Source organism: Artemia sp. Qi Xiang Cuo, chromosome 15 (genome assembly GCF_049724085.1).
Source record: "Artemia sp. Qi Xiang Cuo chromosome 15, ASM4972408v1, whole genome shotgun sequence".
NCBI lineage: Eukaryota > Metazoa > Arthropoda > Branchiopoda > Anostraca > Artemiidae > Artemia > Artemia sp. Qi Xiang Cuo.
The window spans coordinates 1,569,827-1,593,151 of NC_142808.1; the positions used below are offsets into that span (position 1 = coordinate 1,569,827).

At 38.5% G+C, this 23,325-nt stretch overlaps 1 protein-coding gene across 2 annotated transcripts in view; it reads right to left on the reverse strand.

The window, feature by feature from the left end:
- Nucleotides 1-23,325, reverse strand: part of Dcr-2 (Endoribonuclease Dcr-2) — a 247,146-nt gene that overhangs the window by 208,245 nt on the left and 15,576 nt on the right. The gene's annotated exons all lie outside the window — the stretch shown is intronic.

Below are 23,325 nucleotides of genomic sequence, written 5' to 3' on the forward strand. Positions count from 1 at the left end.
TTGCTAATATAGAAAAAGCGACTGCTTCATCTGTGAGCTCTACAACTCCTCGTTGCGATTTCAGAGCCTATCTTGGACCCTCATGTTTAAAGTCAATGGTCTTGAACCCTGTTTCTGAGTTTGAGGTAGCTCGAATCGTAAATGCACTTAAAGGTTCATCGTCTTCAGGGCCAGACAGAATTCCTACAAGGGTTATCCGTGCCGTTCATCCCGCTATTCTGTCACCATTGACTAAGCTTGTCAATCTGTCTTTCGTGAATGGAATTTTCCTTGAATCACTCAAGCGAGCTAAGGTTATAGCGCTGTATAAAGGTGGGTCCCGGAGTGATCCTGCTAATTATAGGCCAATTTCTCTTCTATCTGTTTTCTGTAAAATTTTTGAGAAGGCTATGCTATCCAGGCTTCTTAGTTTTATGGATGTCAAAAATTTTTTCCATGATTTCCAGTTTGGATTCCGAGCGAATCACTCTACAGAGCATGCTTGCGCATCTGTCTTGAATTTCATTCATTTGGCAATAGATTTTGGTCTTATCTCGGCAGCTTTATTTTTGGATGTTCGCAAAGCTTTTGATTCTTTGACTCATCAGATTCTTCTTTGGAAATTATCGCATATTGGTATAAGATCAAATGTTTTTTCTTGGTTTGAATCATATCTTTCTGGTAGACTTATTTCAATTGATCCGCTTTTCCGAAGCCCTTTTGAAGTAGAATATGGTGTCCCCCAGGGATCTGTTCATGGCCCCGTTTTATTTCTGATTTATGTCAATGATCTGATTTCAGCAGTCAAGAACACCAGTCCTCTGGTATGCTGCAATCTATGTCATCCGGATGTTCCTTCGTGTCCCAATGCTACTTCTAATGAAGATTGCCTCGTTGCTTTTGCTGACGACAGCACTTTTGGGACTCTAGGGAGGACGGAATGTGATGTCATGTCTAATCTGGTGGCAATATTTGAGAGAGTAGTTTCATGGTTTGAGGCGAATTACTTGGCCTTGAATGTTACCAAGTCACATTTTCTTATTTTTTCTCGAATTGGTGTACCTTTCCCTCAACTGACACAGCTTCAGGTGTCACAAGGCTTCTTGTGTAGACCAAAGAATCGGTTGGTCCGATTTCTTGGTATCCTGCTTGATGAGAACCTTTCGTTTAGACACCATATAACCATGATTAGGGTTAAGGTCTCACGGAGTTTGGGTGTCATTCGAAAACTCAAACACACCTTTCCTGGATCTATTCTGAAGCTTCTTTGTTTCTGCCTTGTCCAGTCATATGTCTCTTACTGCCCCATAGTATGGATGTCTACTTTTCCTTCTACACTGCGGTTGCTTTCTGTTATGTATAATGAAGCACGGCGTCTGATTATGGACACCAGCCGTTCTCCCCCAAGAACGCTTTTAAATCTACGGTCTATCTACATTCTTTCTTGCGCTTCTTCTGTTTTTAATCAGCTTCATGGCAATCTTCAAAAATCTCTTAGAAAGTCCTCAGTTTATTTCTGATTCAGCTCCATATAACCTTTGCTCGTCACATAATATCTGCATTCCTCCGACTCCCACTGTGCGGTCAGATTTCAATCCCCTCATCGCTTGTCATCAGGTTTGGAACTCCCTGCCTTCTTCAGTACAGAAATGTCACTCGTTTGGCACTTTCAAGAGGATTCTTAAGCTTCTTAAGCTTCTGTGGATCTATTCTGAAGCTTCTTTTTTTCTGCCTTGTCCAGTCATATGTCTCTTATTGCCCCATAGTATGGATGTCTACTTTTCCTTCTACACTGCGGTCGCTTTATTTGATGTATGATAAAAAACCGCGTCAGGTTATTGACACCAACAGTTATTCAACAAAAACCCGTCTAAATATACAGTCTATCTACATTCTTTCTTGTGCTTCTTTTGTTTTTCATCAGCTTCATGGCAATCTTCCAAAATCCCTTCAAAAAACTTCTCAGTTTATTTCTGATTCAGCTCCATATAACCTTCGTTCGTCACATAATATCTGCATTCCTCCTACTCCTACTGTGCGGTCAGATTTCAATCCCCTCATCGCTTGTCATCAGGTTTGGAACTCCCTGCCTTTTTCAGTACAGAAATGTCACTCGTTTGGCACTTTCAAGAGGATTCTTAAGGACCATTTAGTTAAGAATCAAACTGAATAAATATTTTTTTTTTTTTTTTTTTTTTTTTTTTTTTTTTTTTTGTGGAGTTTATGTCCCCTGATTGGTTAGTTTGTTTTATGGTGGTTTTCTCTGCGCTATGACTCCCAGGCCTCAGGTATGATTATCATTTTTTATTGGTGAAACTTGTATAGTTCACTAAGGAGTAGCATTCATGAAGATAGGTTAAATTTCATTGCTTTCGCACCATTTTATTATAGTCTAATAATTACAGTCTGTTTCGACGACAGGAATTCGCTTATAGTAATATTTTTTTTTTTTTTTTTTTTTTTTTTTTTGAGTCTATTTAATATAATTAATTAATTTAGTTTATTTATTCTAATTTTTTCTATAGTTTCTATTTTATTCATATTTTATTTTCTTCTTCATATGTGAGTAAGTGATCATTTTAAATTTTCTTTTGTTTTTTATCCTTGAGTATGTAATTCATATTGAGTATGTTTTTTATCCTTGAGTATGTAATTCATATGTCTTCCCTCTTTGTACAGGCCAATCAGCCTTTGAGGGATTTATAACATCTAATATTCTATGTGTATTTAATGGAGAATAAAACTTATCTTATCTTATCTTATCTGTGTTTTCTGAGCGCTAGCTTCGAAACAGCAGATTGTACCACAGAAGTGCCATTTGTTCCATATTGGACCACAAAGCAACAATTTCTTCTCTACTTGCCCACAAAATTATTCATTTTGCTCCTAGTCCTGTTCTGTTGTGTCCATTTTGTGTTTTCTGAGAGCTAGCTTCGAAACAGCAGATTGTACCACAGAAGTGCCATTTGTTCCATATTGCACCACAAAGCAACAATTTTATCTTTACTTGCCCCCAATATTTTTCATTTTGCTTCTCATCGTGTTCTGTTGTGTCCATTTTGTGTTTTCTGTGTTTTCCGAGCGCTAGCTACGAAACAGCAGATTGTACCACAGAAGTGCCATTAGTTCTATATTGGACCACAAAGCAACAATTTTTTCTCTACTTGCCCCCAAAATTATTCATTTTGCTCCTAGTCCTGTTCTGTTGTGTCCATTTTGTGTTTTCTGTGTTTTCTGAGCGCTAGCTTCAAAACAGCAGATTGTACCACAGAAGTGCCATTTGCTCCATATTGCACCACAAAGCAACAATTTTGTCTCCACTTGCCCCCAAAATGATTCATTTTGCTCCTAATCGTGTTCTGTTGTGTCCATTTTGTGTTTTCTGTGTTTTCTGAGCGCTAGCTTCGAAACAGCAGATTGTACCACATAAGTGCCATTTATTCCATATTGCACCACAAAGCAACAATTTTATCTCTACTTGCCCCCAAAATAATTCATTTTGCTCCTAATCGTGTTCTGTTGTGTCCATTGTTTGTTTTCTGAGCGCTAGCTTCGAAACAGCAGATTGTACCACAAAAGTCCCATTTGTTCCATATTGCACCACAAAGCAACAATTTTATCTCTACTTGCCCCCAAAATTATTCATTTTGCTCCTAATCGTGTTCTGTTGTGTCCATTTTGTGTTTTCTGAGCGCTAGGTTCGAAACAGCAGATTGTACCACAAAAGTGCCATTTGTTCCATATTGCACCACAAAGCAACAATTTTATCTCTACTTGCCCCCAAAATTATTCATTTTTACCCATCAATTTACCATTCCCCTCATTATAATGAGGGGAATGATGGTCAAAGTTCTTATCGGATGGGTTTGAGGAAAAAAGGGCGTGGAGAGGAGGGGGGCTAGGTGCCCTACAATCTTTTTTGACTCTTGAAAAGTGATCTAGAACTTTCAAAATAGTTGGAGAAAGCACACCACCTTGACGGACCCCACGCCGAAGAAACACCTTTGAATCAGAAACTACTCCATTACATTTTACCCGAATAAAAGAGTTAGAAAACCAATACCGTAACAAAACAACAATAGAAAGGTTAATTTTGTTGGAAAAAAAAGGAATAGAGTGCATGTGAGTGGACTATACTATGGAAAGCTTTCGAAAGATCAAGAGCACAGATATGAAGAGGAGATTTATTATTAACAGATTGCAAAAGGAGGGAAGCTAGAACACGATGTGCGTGCTGACATCCCAGCCTTTTTTGAAAGCCAAATTGGTTTTCACCAAAATTAACACTTTCTGAAATGAAAGGTAGAAGAATATACTCAAAAATTTTGCTAAGATTGCACGAAACAGTAATTGGTCGATAAGAACTACACGCTTCAAAACCAAGGTGACTGTGCCACAGAGAGAACTATCGGGAACCATAGAAGTAGATAAACACATCTGAAACAGTAGCTGAAGGTGATCTATCAAAATTGGGCAAACTACTTTTAGATGATAAGAAGAAATTTCGTCTTGATCAACAGACCTAGATTGTATGCTCTTAATAGCTTGACCAATATCAATAGTAGAAACTTGTAATACATTACTCTGAGAAATACGATTAGGCAAACACGACTCAAGAAGATTACTAAAAAGCTTTTCAACTTCCCGGTTCACCTTGCCGAAAATATCAAGTATGAACTGCTAAAGGACTTTCAGAAAAATCACTACTAAGCTTATCCGAATTCAGAACATGAGACCACTCCTTTCTCGACGCAGGAAAATCAAAACCAGATACCCTAGACTGCCGTAAACGTTTTTTATAAGCACGCTTGGTACTTGGCTTCAGATCGAAGACAACTCTTCGATTTGGCCGACCGCAAAACACCCATATTCGTAGCCAAAACTTAGCTTTATTTTTTACAACTTTTAATTCTGGGTCCAAAACCCATTCTGGTTTTCTAGCTTTAACTTTAATCTTTTCTAGATCAACAGCAGTCGTCTCTGCTTGTTTTAAGCACCAAATTATTTTATCATAATAATCATTTAGAGACTGCTTAACCATAAACGCCCCCAAGACAAAACTTACAACGCCTATCCCCCGGACTCTGGGGGGGGGGGGGTGTTTTGTTATCTAATTTTTTAACAAGTTCAAAAACACTGGCTATCTCAATATTTGTAGGGGACGGGTTTGGGGAAAAAAGAGTGGGTGGGGCTAGTTTAACTCTCTTTACTCTTATAAATTAACCCAGAACTTGCAATTTCCAATCAAATGACCCCTCTATGAGTTTATACGAGCATCCCTTTCATAAGAACTATACAAGCCCTTAGGGTATAACTTAGAACGCTTTCCCCTGTACCCTGGGGGTTCAATTGACACCGGATTTTTTCTTATCCGACCTTTAAACTATTTTTAACAAGATGTTTATCTCAAAATTTTCATCAGATAGGTTTGGAAAAAGAAGGCGGGGGGGGGGGGGCGGGCTAGCTGCCCTCGGATTTATTTTGACTATTAAAAGTGAGCTCGAACTTGCAATATCCAATCAAATGAGCCCTCTCTGGATTTTATACGAGCATCCCTTTCATACGAAAAATATATGGCCGAGGGTATAACTTACAACGCCTGCCCCCGGGCCCTGGGGGGTTTGTGACGACACCTGAGTTTTTGTTATCTGACTTTTGCGAAATTCTTAACTTAATAGCTATCTAAAAAATTTTATTGGATGCATTTGGGGGAAAAGGGCGGGGGGGGGGCTAGTTCTTCTCCCTTCTCTTTTGACTCTAAAAAACTTAACTAGAACTTTCAATTTCCAATCAAATGAGCCATCTCTGAATTTTTTACGAGCATCCCTTCAATAAGAACAATATATTCCCCCAGGACATAACTTACAACACCTGCCCTCGGGCCCTGGTGGGCTGTGTTGACCCCTGAGTTTTCGCAATATGGTCATTGAACTATTTCCAAAAAAGCTATGTCAAAGTTCTTATCGGATGGGTTTGAGGAAAAAAGGGCGTGGAGAGGAGGGGGGCTAGGTGCCCTACAATCTTTTTTGACTCTTGAAAAGTGATCTAGAACTTTCAACTTCCAACCAAATGATTTCACTTTGAAGTTAATACGAGCATCCCTTCCTATCCCGAACTATTTTTAACAAAATAGCTATCTTAAAATTTTTATTGGATGTATTTGGGAAAAAAGGGTTTAGGGGGGGGACCTGGTTACCCTCCGATATGTTTTGATTCTTAAAAACTAAACCAAAACTTTCCATTTCCAATCAAATGAGCCCTCTATATAGATTATACAAGCATCACTTCCGTAAGAACCATATACGCCCCCAGGGCATATTTATAACCCTTGCCCCTGAAGACTGTGGGGGGAGTGTCCTGCTTAAAAATATAATTTCAAGAACTTTCAACTACATTGACCAAAATGGCTATATCAAAATTTTGATTGGATGTGTTTGGGGAAATGGTGGGCGTGGAAAAGGATGTCAGTTGCCTTAGAATCACTTTTGACAATTAAAAAGGGAAATAGCCATTTTATTTCCGATCGAATGAGTCCTTTCTGAACTTTCTACAACAACGTTGTCTATACAAAACCTTATATGCCCTCAGGGCGTAACTTACAACCCTTGCCCTGAGGGCTGTGGAGAAGTTGCCATCCTCAAAGACCTAATTTCCAGAACTTAAAACTATGTTTCATAAAATGGCTGTCTAAAAATTTTGATTGGATGTGTTTGGGGAAAAAGTCGGCGTGAGAGGGGGGTTACTTGCCCTAAAGTCACTTTCGACTATTAAAAAGGGCACTAGCCCTTTGAATTTCCAATCGAATTAGCCTTTTTGAAGATTCTACGACAACGCCTTCTATAAAAACCTTATATGCCCCCAGGGTATAACTTAAAACCCTTGCCTTGAGGGTTGTGGGGGAGTGTCCTCCTCAAAAACATATTTTCTATCTGAAAATCAACTACGCTGAACAAAATGGCCATCTCAAAATTTTGATTTGGTGTGTTTGGGGGAATGATGGGCGTGGGAGGTGGGGGGCTAGTTGCCCTCCAATCACTTTCGACTATTAAAAAGGGCACTAGCCCTTTCAATTTCCAATCAAATGAGCCTTTTTTGAAGTTTCTACAACAACACCTTCTATAAAAACCTTATATTCCCCCAGGATATAACTAAAAACCCTTGCCCTGAGAGCTGTGGGGGAGTTTCCTGCTAAAAAACATATTTTCTATGAGAAAATCAACTACACTGAAGAAAATGGCCATCTCAAAATTTTGATTTGATGTGTTTGGGGGAATGATGGGTGGGGGGCTAGTTGCCCTCTAATCAATTTCGACTATTAAAAAGAGAACTATCTCTTTGAATTTCTGATCAAAAGATAATTTTTTGAAGTTTCTACGACAACGCCTTCTACAAAAACCTTATATGCCCCCAGGGAGTAACTTAAAACCCTTGCCCTGAGGGTTCGGGGGGAGTGTACTCCTCAAAAACATATTTTCTATCTGGAAATCAACTACACTGAACAAAATGGCTATCTCAAAAGTTTGATTTGATGTGTTTGGGGAAATGATGGGCCTGGGGGGGGGGGGGCTCGTTGCCCTTCAAGCACTTTCGACTATTAAAAAGGGCACTAGCCCTTTGAATTTCCAATCGAATGAGCCCTTTTTGAAGTTTCTACGACAACACTTTCTATAAGAACCTTATATGCCCCCAGGCCATAAATTACAATCCTTTCCCTGAGGGTTTTGGGGGAGTGTTCTCCTCAAAAGTATATTTTCTATCTGGAAATCAACTACGCTGAACAAAGTGGCTATCTCAAAATTCTTATTGGATGTGTTTGGGGGAATGATGGGCGTGGGAGGGGGGGGGGCTAGTTGCCCTTCAATCGCTTTTGACCCTTAAAAAGGGCACTAGAACTCTCGATTTCCATTCGAATGGGCCCCTTTGAGGTTTCTACGACGATCCCTTCCATATGAAGTGCCTCTGGAAAAAGAATAATAAATAATAATAATAATAATAATAATAATAATAATAATAATAATAAAACATTCGAGCCGTATGGCCTTTACTGTAGGCAACGCTATAGCGTTATTTCCGGTCATAGCAATTTCCGGTTGTTTTGAGTTTGAATTTTAGCAGGCATTTGTGTGTATCTACTGAGCTTAAGTTTAAAATGGCCTTTACTTTTCTTTGAAAAACTTATTGTTCGAAAAGTTTTTTAAATTAATGCACAAAAATGTGGAGTTTTGAATTTTTTTTTTGCCAGAAGAAAGATAAAGGATGCGCGTTTATTCGAATTTGGAGAGGGTGCAATCGCTTGGAAATTTAAATTCTAGTGCCCTTTTTAAGTGACCAAAAAGATTGGAGGGCAACTAGCCCCCTTCTCACACCCCTTTTTTTCCCAATGCCGCGCGATCAAACTTTTGAGATAGTGATTATGTTCAGCATAGGCCTAGTTGATAGATCCAATAACTATGCCTTTAGGGGTAACATGACCCCTCCAGAGCCCGTCGAGAGAAACCTGTAAGTTATGAAATTTGCCCATTGTTTATGTACAGTATTTGTTATAGGGAAGTATACAAATATTTTTCAGGAGGTGGATATTTTGTGCTTGGGGTGAGTTTCCATGGGGAGGTAAATTTCTAGAGGGTGAACATTCCAGGGTAAATTTTACAGTATATGACAGACTTTTATACGAAATTCTTTTTATTTGTCTTACTTTCTCTTTGCCAACAAAATTTTGCATATGGAGATGTTCTGGAGGAATTGTTTGGAGGATATTTTCAGCGCGTTTGGATTTCCGGGAAATAATTTCCATGACAGGGGGGGATTTCCGGAGTGATTGGGAAAATGATTAGAAATCAGAGTGGTTTTTAAAATAAAATTTAAAAAAATTTACAAAATTAAAAAAAATTTTACAAAATTTTGTAAAAAATTTTGCAAGAAAAATGTTTCTTGCAAAAAAAAATTTTCATGGAGGGTGAGCCAGATTTACCGGCATTATGTGAAAAACGACCAGGAATTAAAATCAAGAAAAAGTTTCCTCAACTGAAAGTAAAAAGCAACATTAAAACTCAAAACGAACAAAAATTATTCGGTATATGAAGGGGTTGCCCCTCTCCTCAATGCCTTGCTCTTTACATTAAATTTTGACTATTTTTCCGTTTTTTAAAGAACGGCTCCTAAAACAAAAGGGCCTTTTCGTTAGATTAGGAGGTTTTTTTATTTGTTGCGTGAAATAATTTTGAGGGCAAGTAGAGACAAAATTGTTGCTTTGTAGTGCAATATGGAACAAATGGCGTTTCTGAGGTACAATCTGCTGTTTGAAAGCTAGCGCTCAGAAAACACAAAATGGACACAACACAACATGGCTAGGAGCAAAATGAATAATTTTGGGGGCAAGTAGAGACAAAATTGTTGCTTTGTGGTGCAATATGGAACAAATGGCACTTCTGTGGTATAATCTGCTGTTTCGAAGCTAGCGCTCAGAAAACACAGAAAACACAAAATGGACACAACAGAAGACGATTAGGAGCAAAGTGAATACTTTTGGGAACAAGTGGAGACAAAATTGTTGTTTTGTGGTGCAATATGGAACAAATGGCACTTCTGTTGTGCAATCTGCTGTTTCGAAGCTAGCGCTCAGAAAACACAGAAAAAACAACATGGACACAACAGAAAACGACTAGCAGCAAAATTAATAATTTTGGGGCAAGTGGAGACAAAATTGTTGCTTTGTGGTGCAATATGGAGCAAATGGCACTTCTGTGGTACAATCTGCTGTTTTGAAGCTAGCGCTCAGAAAACACAGACAACACAAAATGGCAAAATAGAACAGGACTAGGAGCAAAATGAATAATTTTGGGGGCAAGTAAAGATAAAATTGTTGCTTTGTGGTGCAATATGGAACAAATGGCACTTCTGTGGTACAATCTGCTGTTTCAAAGCTAGCGCTCAGAAAACACAAAATGGACGCAACAGAACACGATTAGGAGCAAAATGAATTATTTTGGGGGCAAGTAGAGATAAAATTGTTGCTTTGTGGTGCAATTTGGAACAAATGGCACTTATGTGGTACAATCTGCTGTTTCGAAGCTAGCGCTCAGAAAACATCGAAAACACAAAATGGACACAACAGAACACGATTAGGAGCAAAATGAATAACTTTGGGGGCAAGTGGAGACCAAATTGTTGCTTTGTGGTGCAATATAGAACAAATGACACTTCTGTGGTGCAATCGGCTGTTTCGAAGCTACCGCTCAGAAAACACAGAAAAAACAAAATGGACACAACAGAACACCACTAGCAGCAAAATGAATAATTTTGGGGGCAAGTAGAGATAAAATTGTTGCTTTGTGGTGCAATATGGAACAAATGGCACTTTTGTGGTACAATCTGCTGTTTCGAACCTAGCGCTCAGAAAACACAAAATGGACACAACAGAACACGATTAGGAGCAAAATGAATAATTTTGGGGGCAAGTAGAGATAAAATTGTTGCTTTGTGGTGCAATATGGAACAAATGGGACTTTTGTGGTACAATCTGCTGTTTCGAAGCTAGCGCTCAGAAAACACAAAATGGACACAACAGAACACGATTAGGAGCAAAATGAATTATTTTGGGGGCAAGTAGAGATAAAATTGTTGCTTTGTGGTGCAATATGGAATAAATGGCATTTATGTGGTACAATCTGCTGTTTCGAAGCTAGCGCTCAGAAAACACAGAAAACACAAAATGGACACAACAGAACACGATTAGGAGCAAAATGAATAATTTTGGGGGCAAGTGGAGACAAAATTGTTGCTTTGTGGTGCAATATGGAGCAAATGGCACTTCTGTGGTACAATCTGCTGTTTCGAAGCTAGCGCTCAGAAAACACAAAATGGACACAACAGAACAAGATTAGGAGCAAAATGAATAATTTTGTGGGCAAGTAGAGAAGAAATTGTTGCTTTGTGGTCCAATATGGAACTAATGGCACTTCTGTGGTACAATCTGCTGTTTCGTAGCTAGCGCTCGGAAAACACAGAAAACACAAAATGGACACAACAGAACACGATGAGAAGCAAAATGAAAAATTTTGGGGGCAAGTAAAGATAAAATTGTTGCTTAGATAAAATTGTTGCTTTGTGGTGCAATATGGAACAAATGGCACTTCTGTGGTACAATCTGCTGTTTCGAAGCTAGCGCTCAGAAAACACAGAAAACAAAATGGACAAAACAGAACAAGATTAGGAGCAAAATGAATAATTTTGTGGGCAAGTAGAGATAGAAATTGTTGCTTTGTGGTCCAATATGGAACAAATGGCACTTCTGTGGTACAATCTGCTGTTTCGAAGCTAGCGCTCAGAAAACACAAAATGGACACAACAGAACACGATTAGGAGCAAAATGAATAATTTTGGGGGCAAGTAGAGATAAAATTGTTGCTTTGTGGTGCAATATGGAATAAATGGCAATTATGTGGTACAATCTGCTGTTTCGAAGCTAGCGCTCAGAAAACACAGAAAACACAAAATGGACACAACAGAACACGATTAGGAGCAAAATGAATAATTTTGGGGGCAAGTAGAGAGAAAATTGTTGCTTTGTGGTGCAATATGGAGCAAATGGCACTTCTGTGGTACAATCTGCTGTTTCGAAGCTAGCGCTCAGAAAACACAAAATGGACACAACAGAACACGACTAGGAGCAAAATGAATAATTTTGGGGGCAAGTAGAGAATAAATTGTTGCTTTGTGGTCCAATATGGAACAAATGGCACTTCTGTGGTACAATCTGCTGTTTCGAAGCTAGCGCTCAGAAAACACAAAATGGACACAACAGAACACGATTAGGAGCAAAATAAATAATTTTGGGGGCAAGTAGAGAAAAATTCGATAAAATTGTTGCTTTGTTGTGCAATATGGAACAAATGGTACTTCTGTGGTACAATCTGCTGTTTCAAACCTAGCGCTCAGGAAACACAGAAAACACAAAATGGACACAACAGAACACGATTAGGAGCAAAATGAATAATTTTGGGGGCAAGTAGAGATACAATTGTTGCTTTGTGGTGCAATATGGAACAAATGGTACTTCTGTGGTTCAATCTGCTGTTTCAAACCTAGCGCTCAGAAAACACAAAATGGACACAACAGAACACGACTAGGAGCAAAATGAATAATTTTAGGGGCAAGTAGAGACAAAATTGTTGCTTTGTGGTCCAATATGGAACAAATGGCACTTCTGTGGTACAATCTGCTGTTTCGAAGCTAGCGCTCAGAAAACACAGAAAACACAAAATGGACACAACAGAACACGATTAGAAGCAAAATGAAAAATTTATGGGGCAAGTAAAGATAAAATTGTTGCTTTGTTGTGCAATATGGAACAAATGGTACTTCATATATGGAATATGGCACTAATTTTGGGGGCAAGTAGAAATAAAATTGTTGCTTTGTTGTGCAATATGGAACAAATGGTACTTCATATATGGAAATGGCACTTTTGTGGTACAATCTGCTGGTTCGCAGCTAGCGCTCAGAAAACACAAAGTGGACACAACAGAACACGACTAGCAGCAAAATGAATAATTTTAGGGGCAAGTAGAGATAAAATTGTTGCTTTGTTGTGCAATATGGAACAAATGGTACTTCTGTGGTACAATCTGCTGTTTCAAACCTAGCGCTCAGAAAACACAAAATGGACACAACAGAACACGGCTAGGAGCAAAATGATTAATTTTGGGGGCAAGTAGAGATAAAATTGTTGCTTTGTGGTGCAATATAGAACAAATGGTACTTCTGTGGTACAATCTGCTGTTTCAAACCTAGCGCTCAGGAAACACAGAAAACACAAAATGGACACAACAGAACACGACTACCAGCAAAATGAATAATTTTTGGGGCAAGTAGAGATAAAATTGTTGCTTTGTTGTGCAATATGGAACAAATGGTACTTCTGTGGTACAATCTGCTGTTTCAAACCTAGCGCTCAGAAAACACAGAAAACACAAAATGGACACAACAGAACACGATTAGGAGCAAAATGAATAATTTATGGGGCAAGTAGAAATAAAATTGTTGCTTTGTTGTGCAATATGGAACAAATGGTACTTCTGTGGTTCAATCTGCTGTTTCAAACCTAGCGCTCAGAAAACACAAAATGGACACAACAGAACACGACTAGCAGCAAAATGAATAATTCTGGGGGCAAGTAGAGACAAAATTGTTGCTTTGTGGTCCAATATGGAACAAATGGCACTTCTGTGGTACAATCTGCTGTTTCGAAGCTAGCGCTCAGAAAACACAGAAAACACAAAATGGACACAACAGAACACGATTAGGAGCAAAATGAATAATTTATGGGGCAAGTAGAAATAAAATTGTTGCTTTGTTGTGCAATATGGAACAAATGGTACTTCATCTATGGAATATGGCACTAATTTTGGGGGCAAGTAGAAATAAAATTGTTGCTTTGTTGTGCAATATGGAACAAATGGTACTTCATATATGGAAATGGCACTTTTGTGGTACAATCTGCTGGTTCGCAGCTAGCGCTCAGAAAACACAAAGTGGACACAACAGAACACGACTAGCAGCAAAATGAATAATTTTGGGGGCAAGTAGAGATAAAATTGTTGCTTTGTGGTGCAATATGGAACAAATGGTACTTCTGTGGTACAATCTGCTGTTTCAAACCTAGCGCTCAGAAAACACAAAGTGGACACAACAGAACACGACTACCAGCAAAATGAATAATTTTGGGGGCAAGTAGAGATAAAATTGTTGCTTTGTTGTGCAATATGGAACAAATGGTATTTCTGTGGTATAATCTGCTGTTTCAAACCTAGCGCTCAGAAAACACAGAAAACACAAAATGGACACAACAGAACACGATTAGCAGCAAAATGAATAATTTTGGGGGCAAGTAGAGATAAAATTGTTGCTTTGTTGTGCAATATGGAACAAATGGTACTTCTGTGGTACAATCTGCTGTTTCAAACCTAGCGCTCAGAAAACACAGAAAACACAAAATGGACACAACAGAACACGATAAGGAGCAAAATGAATAATTTTTGGGGCAAGTAGATATAAAATTGTTGCTTTGTTGTGCAATATGGAACAAATGGTACTTCTGTGGTTCAATCTGCTGTGTCAAACCAAGCGCTCAGAAAACACAAAATGGACACAACAGAACACGACTAGCAGCAAAATGAATAATTCTGGGGGCAAGTAGAGACAAAATTGTTGCTTTGAGGTGCAATATGGAAAAAATGGCACTTTTGTGGTTTAATCTGCTGGTTCGCAGCTAGCGCTCAGAAAACACAGAAAACACAAAATGGACACAACAGAACACGGCTAGGAGCAAAATGAATAATTTTAGGGGCAAGTAGAGACAAAATTATTGCTTTGTGGTGCAATATTGAACAAATGGCACTTATGTGATATAATCTGCTGGTTCAACGTTAGCACTCAGAAAACACAGAAAACACAAAAAGGACACAACAGAACACGATTAGGAGAAAAATGAATAATTTTGGGGGCAAGTAGAGATAAAATTGTTGCTTTGTTGTGCAATATGGAACAAATGGCACTTCTGTGGTACAATCTGCTGGTTCGAAGCTAGCGCTCAGAAAACACAGAAAACAAAAAAGAACACAACAGAACACGATTAGGAGCAAAATGAATTATTTTGGGGGCAACTAGAGATAAAATTTTTGCTTTGTGGTACAATATGGAACAAATGGTACTTCTGTGGTACAATCTGCTGTTTCGAAGCTAGCGCTCAGAAAACACAGAAAACACAAAATGGACACAACAGAATACGATTACGAGCAAAATGAATAATTTTGGCAACAAGTGGAGACAAAATTGTTGCTTTGTGGTGCAATATGGAACAAATGCCACTTCTATGGTACAATCTGCTGTTTCGAAGCTAGCTTTCAGAAAACACAGAAAACACAAAATGGACACAACAGAACACGGCTAGGAGCAAAATGAATAATTTTGGGGGCAAGTAGAGACAAAATTGTTGCTTTGTGGTGCAATATGGAACAAATGGCACTTCTGTGGTACAATCTGCTGTTTCGAAGCTAGCGCTCAGAAAAAACAGAAAACAAAAAATGGACACAACAGAACAAGATTAGGAGCAAAATGAATAATTTTGGGAACAAGTGGAGATAAAATTGTTGCTTTGTGGTGCAATATGGAACAAATGGCACTTATGTGGTACAATCTGCTGTTTCGAAACTAGCGCTCCGAAAACACAGAAAACACAAACTGGACACAACAGAACACGGCTAGGAGCACAATAAATAATTGTGGGGGCAAGTAGAGATAAAATTGTTGCTTTGTGGTGCAATATGGAGCAAATGGCACTTCTGTGGTACAATCTGCTGTTTCAAAGCTCGCGCTCAGAAAACACAAAATGGACACAACAGAACACGACTAGGAGCAAAATGAATAATTTTGGGGGCAAGTAGAGACCAAATTGTTGCTTTGTGGTGCAATATGGAACAAATGGCACTTCTGTGGTACAATCTGTTTTTTTCGAAGCTAGCGCTCAGAAAACACAGAAAACACAAAATGGACACAACAGAACACGAGTAGGAGCAAAATGAATAATTTATGGGGCAAGTAGAAATAAAATTGTTGCTTTGTTGTGCAATATGGAACAAATGGTACTTCATATATGGAATATGGCACTAATTTTGGGGGCAAGTAGAAATAAAATTGTTGCTTTGTTGTGCAATATGGAACAAATGGTACTTCATATATGGAAATGGCACTTTTGTGGTACAATCTGCTGGTTCGCAGCTAGCGCTCAGAAAACACAAAGTGGACACAACAGAACACAACTAGCAGCAAAATGAATAATTTTAGGGGCAAGTAGAGACAAAATTATTGCTTTGTGGTGCAATATTGAACAAATGGCACTTATGTGATACAATCTGCTGGTTCAACGCTAGCACTCAGAAAACACAGAAAACACAAAAGGGACACAACAGAACACGATTAAAAGCAAAATGAATAATTTTGGGGGCAAGTAAAGATAAAATTGTTGCTTTGTTGTGCAATATGGAACAAACGGCACTTCTGTGGTACAATCGGCTGGTTCGAAGCTAGCGCTCAGAAAACACAGAAAACAAAAAAAGGACACAACAGAACACGATTAGGAGCAAAATGAATAATTTTGGGGGCAAGTAGAGATAAAATTGTTGCTTTGTTGTGCAATATGGAACAAATGGTCCTTCTGTGGTACAATCTCAGGAAACACAGAAAACACAAAATGGACACAACAGAACACGATTAGGAGCAAAATGAATAATTTTGGGGGCAAGTAGAGATAAAATTGTTGCTTTGTTGTGCAATATGGAGCAAATGGTACTTCTATGGTACAATCTGCTGTTTCAAACCTAGCGCTCAGGAAACACAGAAAACACAAAATAGACACAACAGAACACGATTAGGAGCAAAATGAATAATTTTGGGGGCAAGTAGAGATAAAATTGTTGCTTTGTTGCTGCAATATGGAACAAATGGTATTTCTGTGGTACAATCTGCTGTTTCAAACCTAGCGCTCAGGAAACACAGAAAACACAAAATGGACATAACAGAACACGACTAGCAGCTAAATGAATAATTTTGGGGGCAAGTAGAGATAAAATTGTTGCTTTGTTGTGCAATATGGAACAAATGGTATTTCTGTGGTACAATCTGCTGTTTCAAACCTAGCACTCAGAAAACACAGAAAACACAAAATGGACACAACAGAACACGATTAGGAGCAAAATGAATAATTGTGGGGGCAAGTAGAAATCAAATTGTTGCTTTGTTGTGCAATATGGAATAAATGGTACTTCTGTGGTTCAATCTGCTGTTTCAAACCTAGCGCTCAGAAAACACAAAATGGACGCAACGGAACACGACTAGCAGCAAAATGAATAATTCTGGGGGCAAGTAGAGACAAAATTGTTGCTTTGAGGTGCAATATGGAACAAATGGCACTTTTGAGGTACAATCTGCTGTTTCGAAGCTAGCCCTCAGAAATCACAAAATGGACACAACGGAACACGATTAGGAGCAAAATGAATTATTTTGGGGGCAAGTAGAGATAAAATTGTTTCTTTGTGGTGCAATATTGAACAAATGGCACTTATGTGATACAATCTGCTGGTTCAACGCTAGCACTCAGAAAACACAGAAAACACAAAATGGACACAACAGAACACGATTAGGAGCAAAATGAATAATTTTGGGGGCAAGTAGAGATAAAATTGTTGCTTTGTTGTGCAATATGGAACAAATGGTACTTCTATGGTACAATCTGTTGTTTCAAACCTAGCGTTCAGAAAACCCAAAATGGACACAACAGAACGCGATTAGGAGCAAAATGAATAATTTTGGGGGCAAGTAGAGATAAAATTGTTGCTTTGTTGTGCAATATGGAACAAATGGTACTTCTGTGGTACAATCTGCTGTTTCAAACCTAGCGCTCAGCAAACACAGAAAACACAAAATGGACACAGCAGAACACGATTAGGAGCAAAATGAATAATTTTGGGGGCAAATAGAGATAAAATTGTTGCTTTGTTGTGCAATATGGAACAAATGGTACTTCTATGGTACAATCTGTTGTTTCAAACCTAGCGCTCAGAAAACACAGAAAACACAAAATGGACACAGAAGAACACGATTAGGAGCAAAATGAATAATTTTGGGGGCAATTAGAGATAAAATTGTTGCTTTGTTGTGCAATACGGAACAAATGGTACTTCTGTGGTAGAATCTGCTGTTTCAAACCTAGCGCTCAGGAAACACAGAAAACACAAAATGGACACAACAGAACACGACTAGCAGCAAAATGAATAATTTTAGGGGCAAGTAGAGATAAAATTGTTGCTTTGTTGTGCAATATGGAACAAATGGTACTTCTGTGGTACAATCTGCTGTTTCAAACCTAGCGCTCTGAAAACAGAGAAAACAAAAAATGGACACAACAGAACACGTTAGCAGCAAAATGAATAATTTTGGAGGCAAGTAGAGATAAAATTGTTGCTTTGTTGTGCAATATGGAACAAATGGTACTTCATATATGGAATATGGCACTAATACTTCTGTGGTACAATCTGCTGTTTCAAACCTAGCGCTCAGGAAACACAGAAAACACAAAATGGACACAACAGAACACGATTAGGAGCAAAATGAATAATTGTGGGGGCAAGTAGAGAAAAAATTGTTGCTTTGTTGTGCAATATAGAACAAATGCTATTTCTGTGGTACAATCTGCTGTTTCAAACCTAGCGCTCAGAAAACACAGAAAACACAAAATGGACACAACAGAAGACGACTAGCAGCAAAATGAATAATTCTGGGGGCAAGTAGAGACAAAATTGTTGCTTTGTGGTGCAATATGGAACAAATAGCACTTATGTGGTACAATCTGCTGTTTTGAAGCTAGCGCTCAGAAAACACAGAAAACACAAAATGGACACAACAGAACACGATTAGGAGCAAAATGAATAATTTTGGGGGCAAGTGGAGACAAAATTATTGCTTTGTGGTGCAATATTGAACAAATGGCACCTCTGTGGTACAATCTGCTGTTTCGAAGCTAGCGCTAAGAAAACACAGGAAACACAAAATGGACACAGCAGAACACGATTAGGAGTAAAGTGAATAATTTTGTGGGCAAGTAGAGAAGAAATTGTTGCTTTGTTGTGCAATATGGAACAAATGGTACTTCTGTGGTACAATCTGCTGTTTCAAACCTAGCGCTCAGGAAACACAGAAAACACAAAATGGACACAACAGAACGCGATTCGGAGCAAAATAAATAATTTTGGGGGCAAGTAGTGAAAAAATTGTTGCTTTGTTGTGCAATATGGAACAAATGGTACTTCTGTGGTACAATCTGCTGTTTCGAAGCTAGCGCTCCGAAAAAACAGAAAACACAAAATGGACACACCAGAACACGGCTAGGAGCACAATGAATAATTTTGGGGGCAAGTAGAGACAAAATTGTTGCTTTGTGGTCCAATATGGAACAAATGGCACTTATGTGGTACAATCTGCTGTTTCGAAGCTAGCGCTCAGAAAACACAAAATGGACACAACAGAACACGATTCGGAGCAAAATAAATAATTTTGGGGGCAAGTAGAGAAAAAATTGTTGCTTTGTTGTGCAATATGGAACAAATGGTACTTCTGTGGTACAATCTGCTGTTTTGAAGCTAGCGCTCCGAAAAAACAGAAAACACAAAATGGACACACCAGAACACGGCTAGGAGCACAATGAATAATTTTGGGGGCAAGTAGAGACAAAATTGTTGCTTTGTGGTGCAATATGGAACAAATGGCACTTCTGTGGTACAATCTGCTGTTTCGAAGCTAGCGCTCAGAAAACACAGAAAACACAAAATGGACACAACAGAACACGGCTAGGAGCAAAATGATTAATTTTGGGGGCAAGTAGAGACCAAATTGTTGCTTTGTGGTGCAATATGGAACAAATGGCACTTCTGGCGTACAATCTGCTGTTTCGAAGCTAGCGCTCAGAAAACACAGAAAACACAAAATGGACGCAACAGAACACGGCTAGGAGCGAAATGAATAATTTTGGGGGCAAGTAGAGACAAAATTGTTGCTTTGTGGTGCAATATGGAACAAATGGCACTTCTGTGGTACAATCTGTTTTTTCGAAGCTAGCGCTCAGAAAACACAGAAACCCAAAATGGACACAACAGAACACGGCTAGGAGCAAAATGAATAATTTTGGGGGCAAGTAGAGACCAAATTGTTGCTTTGTGGTGCAATATGGAACAAATGGCACTTTTGAGGTACAATCTGCTGTTTCGAAGCTAGTCCTCAGAAAACACAAAATGGACACAACAGAACACGATTAGGAGCAAAATGAATTATTTTGGGGGCAAGTAGAGATAAAATTGTTTCTTTGTTGTGCAATATGGAACAAATGGTACTTCTGTGGTACAATCTGCTGTTTCAAACCTAGCGCTCAGGAAACACAGAAAACACAAAATGGACACAACAGAACACGATTAGGAGCAAAATGAATAATTTTGGGGGCAAATAGAGATAAAATTGTTGCTTTGTTGTGCAATATGGAACAAATGGTACTTCTATGGTACAATCTGTTGTTTCAAACCTAGCGCTCAGAAAACACAGAAAACACAAAATGGACACAACAGAACGCGATTAGGAGCAAAATGAATAATTTTGGGGGCAAGTAGAGATAAAATTGTTGCTTTGTTGTGCAATATGGAACAAATGGTACTTCTGTGGTACAATCTGCTGTTTCAAACCTAGCGCTCATAAAACACAGAAAACACAAAATGGACACAACAGAACACGATGAGGAGCAAAATGAATAATTTTGGGGGCAAGTAGAGATCAAATTGTTGCTTTGTTGTGCAATATGGAACAAATGGTACTTCTATGGTACAATCTGCTGTTTCAAACCTAGCGCTCAGGAAACACAGAAAACACAAAATGGACACAGAAGAACACGATTAGGAGCAAAATGAATAATTTTGGGGGCAATTAGAGATAAAATTGTTGCTTTGTTGTGCAATACGGAACAAATGGTACTTCTGTGGTAGAATCTGCTGTTTCAAACCTAGCGCTCAGGAAACACAGAAAACACAAAATGGACACAACAGAACACGACTAGCAGCAAAATGAATAATTTTAGGGGCAAGTAGAGATAAAATTGTTGCTTTGTTGTGCAATATGGAACAAATGGTACTTCTGTGGTACAATCTGCTGTTTCAAACCTAGTGCTCAGAAAACACAAAATGGACACAACAGAACACGATTAGGAGCAAAATGAATAATTTTGGGGGCAAGTAGAGATAAAATTGTTGCTTTGTTGTGCAATATGGAACAAATGGTACTTCTGTGGTACAATCTGTTGTTTCAAACCTAGCGCTCAGAAAACACAGAAAACACAAAATGGACACAACAGAACACGATTCGGAGCAAAATGAATAATTTTGGGGGCAATTAGAGATAAAATTGTTGCTTTGTTGTGCAATATGGAACAAATGGTACTTCTGTGGTACAATCTGTTGTTTCAAACCTAGCGCTCAGGAAACACAGAAAACACAAAATGGACACAACAGAACACGATTAGGAGCAAAATGAATAATTTTGGGGGCAAGTAGAGATAAAATTGTTGCTTTGTTGTGCAATATGGAACAAATGGTACTTCTATGGTACAATCTGTTGTTTCAAACCTAGCGCTCAGGAAACACAGAAAACACAAAATGGACACAGAAGAACACGATTAGGAGCAAAATGAATAATTTTGGGGGCAAGTAGAGATAAAATTGTTGCTTTGTTGTGCAATACGGAACACATGGTACTTCTGTGGTACAATCTGCTGATTCAAAACTAGCTCTCAGTAAACACAGAAAACACAAAATGGACACAACAGAACACGACTACGAGAAAAATGAATAATTTTGTGGGCAAGTAGAGATAAAATTGTTGAATTGTTGTGCTATAAGGAACAAATGGTACTTCTGTGGTACAATCTGCTGTTTCAAACCTAGCGCTCAGAAAACACAAAATGGACACAACAGAACACGATTAGGAGCAAAATGAATAATTTTGGGGGCAAGTAGAGATAAAATTGTTGCTTTTTTGTGCAATATTGAACAAATGGTACTTCTATGGTAAAATCTGTTGTTTCAAACCTAGCGTTCAGAAAACACAGAAAACACAAAATGGACACAACAGAACGCGATTAGGAGCAAAATGAATAATTTTGGGGGCAAGTAGAGATAAAATTGTTGCTTTGTTGTGCAATATGGAACAAATGGTACTTCTGTGGTACAATCTGCTGTTTCAAACCTAGCACTCAGTAAACACAGAAAACACAAAATGGACACAACAGAACACGATTAGGAGCAAAATGAATAATTTTGGGGGCAAGTAGAGATAAAATTGTTGCTTTGTTGTGCAATATGGAACAAATGATACTTCTGAGGTACAATCTGTTGTTTCAAACCTAGCGCTCAGAAAACACAGAAAACACAAAATGGACACAAGAACGCGATTAGGAGCAAAATGAATAATTTTGGGGGCAAGTAGAGATAAAATTGTTGCTTTGTTGTGCAATATGGAACAAATGGTACTTCTGTGGTAGAATCTGCTGATTCAAACCTAGCGCTCAGGAAACACAGAAAACACAAAATGGACACAACAGAACACGACTAGCAGCAAAATGAATAATTTTTGGGGCAAGTAGAGATAAAATTGTTGCTTTGTTGTGCAATATGGAACAAATGGTACTTCTGTGGTACAATCTGCTGTTTCAAACCTAGCGCTCAGAAAACACAGAAAACACAAAATGGACACAACAGAACACGACTAGGAGCAAAATGAATTATTTTGGGGGCAAGTAGAGATAAAATTGTTGCTTTGTTGTGCAATATGGAACAAATGGTACTTCTGTGGTACAATCTGCTGTTTCAAACCTAGCGCTCAGCAAACACAGAAAACACAAAATGGACACAAAAGAACACGACTAGCAGCAAAATGAATAATTCTGGGGGCAAGTAGAGACAAAATTGTTGCTTTGAGGTGCAATATGGAACAAATGGCACTTCTGTGGTACAATCTGCTGGTTCGCAGCTAGCGCTCAGAAAACACAAAGTGGACACAACAGAACACGACTAGCAGCAAAATGAATAATTTTAGGGGCAAGTAGAGACAAAATTATTGCTTTGTGGTGCAATATTGAACAAATGGCACTTATGTGATACAATCTGCTGGTTCAACGCTAGCACTCAGAAAACACAGAAAACACAAAATGGACACAACAGAACACGATTAGGAGCAAAATGAATAATTTTGGGGGCAAGTAGAGATAAAATTGTTGCTTTGTTGTGCAATATGGAACAAATGGCACTTCTGTGGTACAATCTGCTGTTTCGAAGCTAGGGCTCAGAAAACACAGAAAACACAAAAAGGACACAACAGAACACGATTAGGAGCAAAATGAACAATTTTGGGGGCAACTAGAGATAAAATTGTTGCTTTGTGGTACGATATGGAACAAATGGCACTTCTGTGGTACAATCTGCTGTTTCGAAGCTAGCGCTCAGAAAACACAGAAAACATAAAATGGACACAACAGAAGACGATTAGGAGCAAAATGAATAATTTTGGGAACAAGTGGAGACAAAATTGTTCCTTTGTGGTGCAATATGGAACAAATGGCACTTCTATGGTACAATCTGCTGTTTCGAAGCTAGCGTTCAGAAAACACAGAAAACACAAAATGGACACAACAGAACACGGCTAGGAGCAAAATGAATAATTTTGGGGGCAAGTAGAGACAAAATTGTTGCTTTGTGGTGC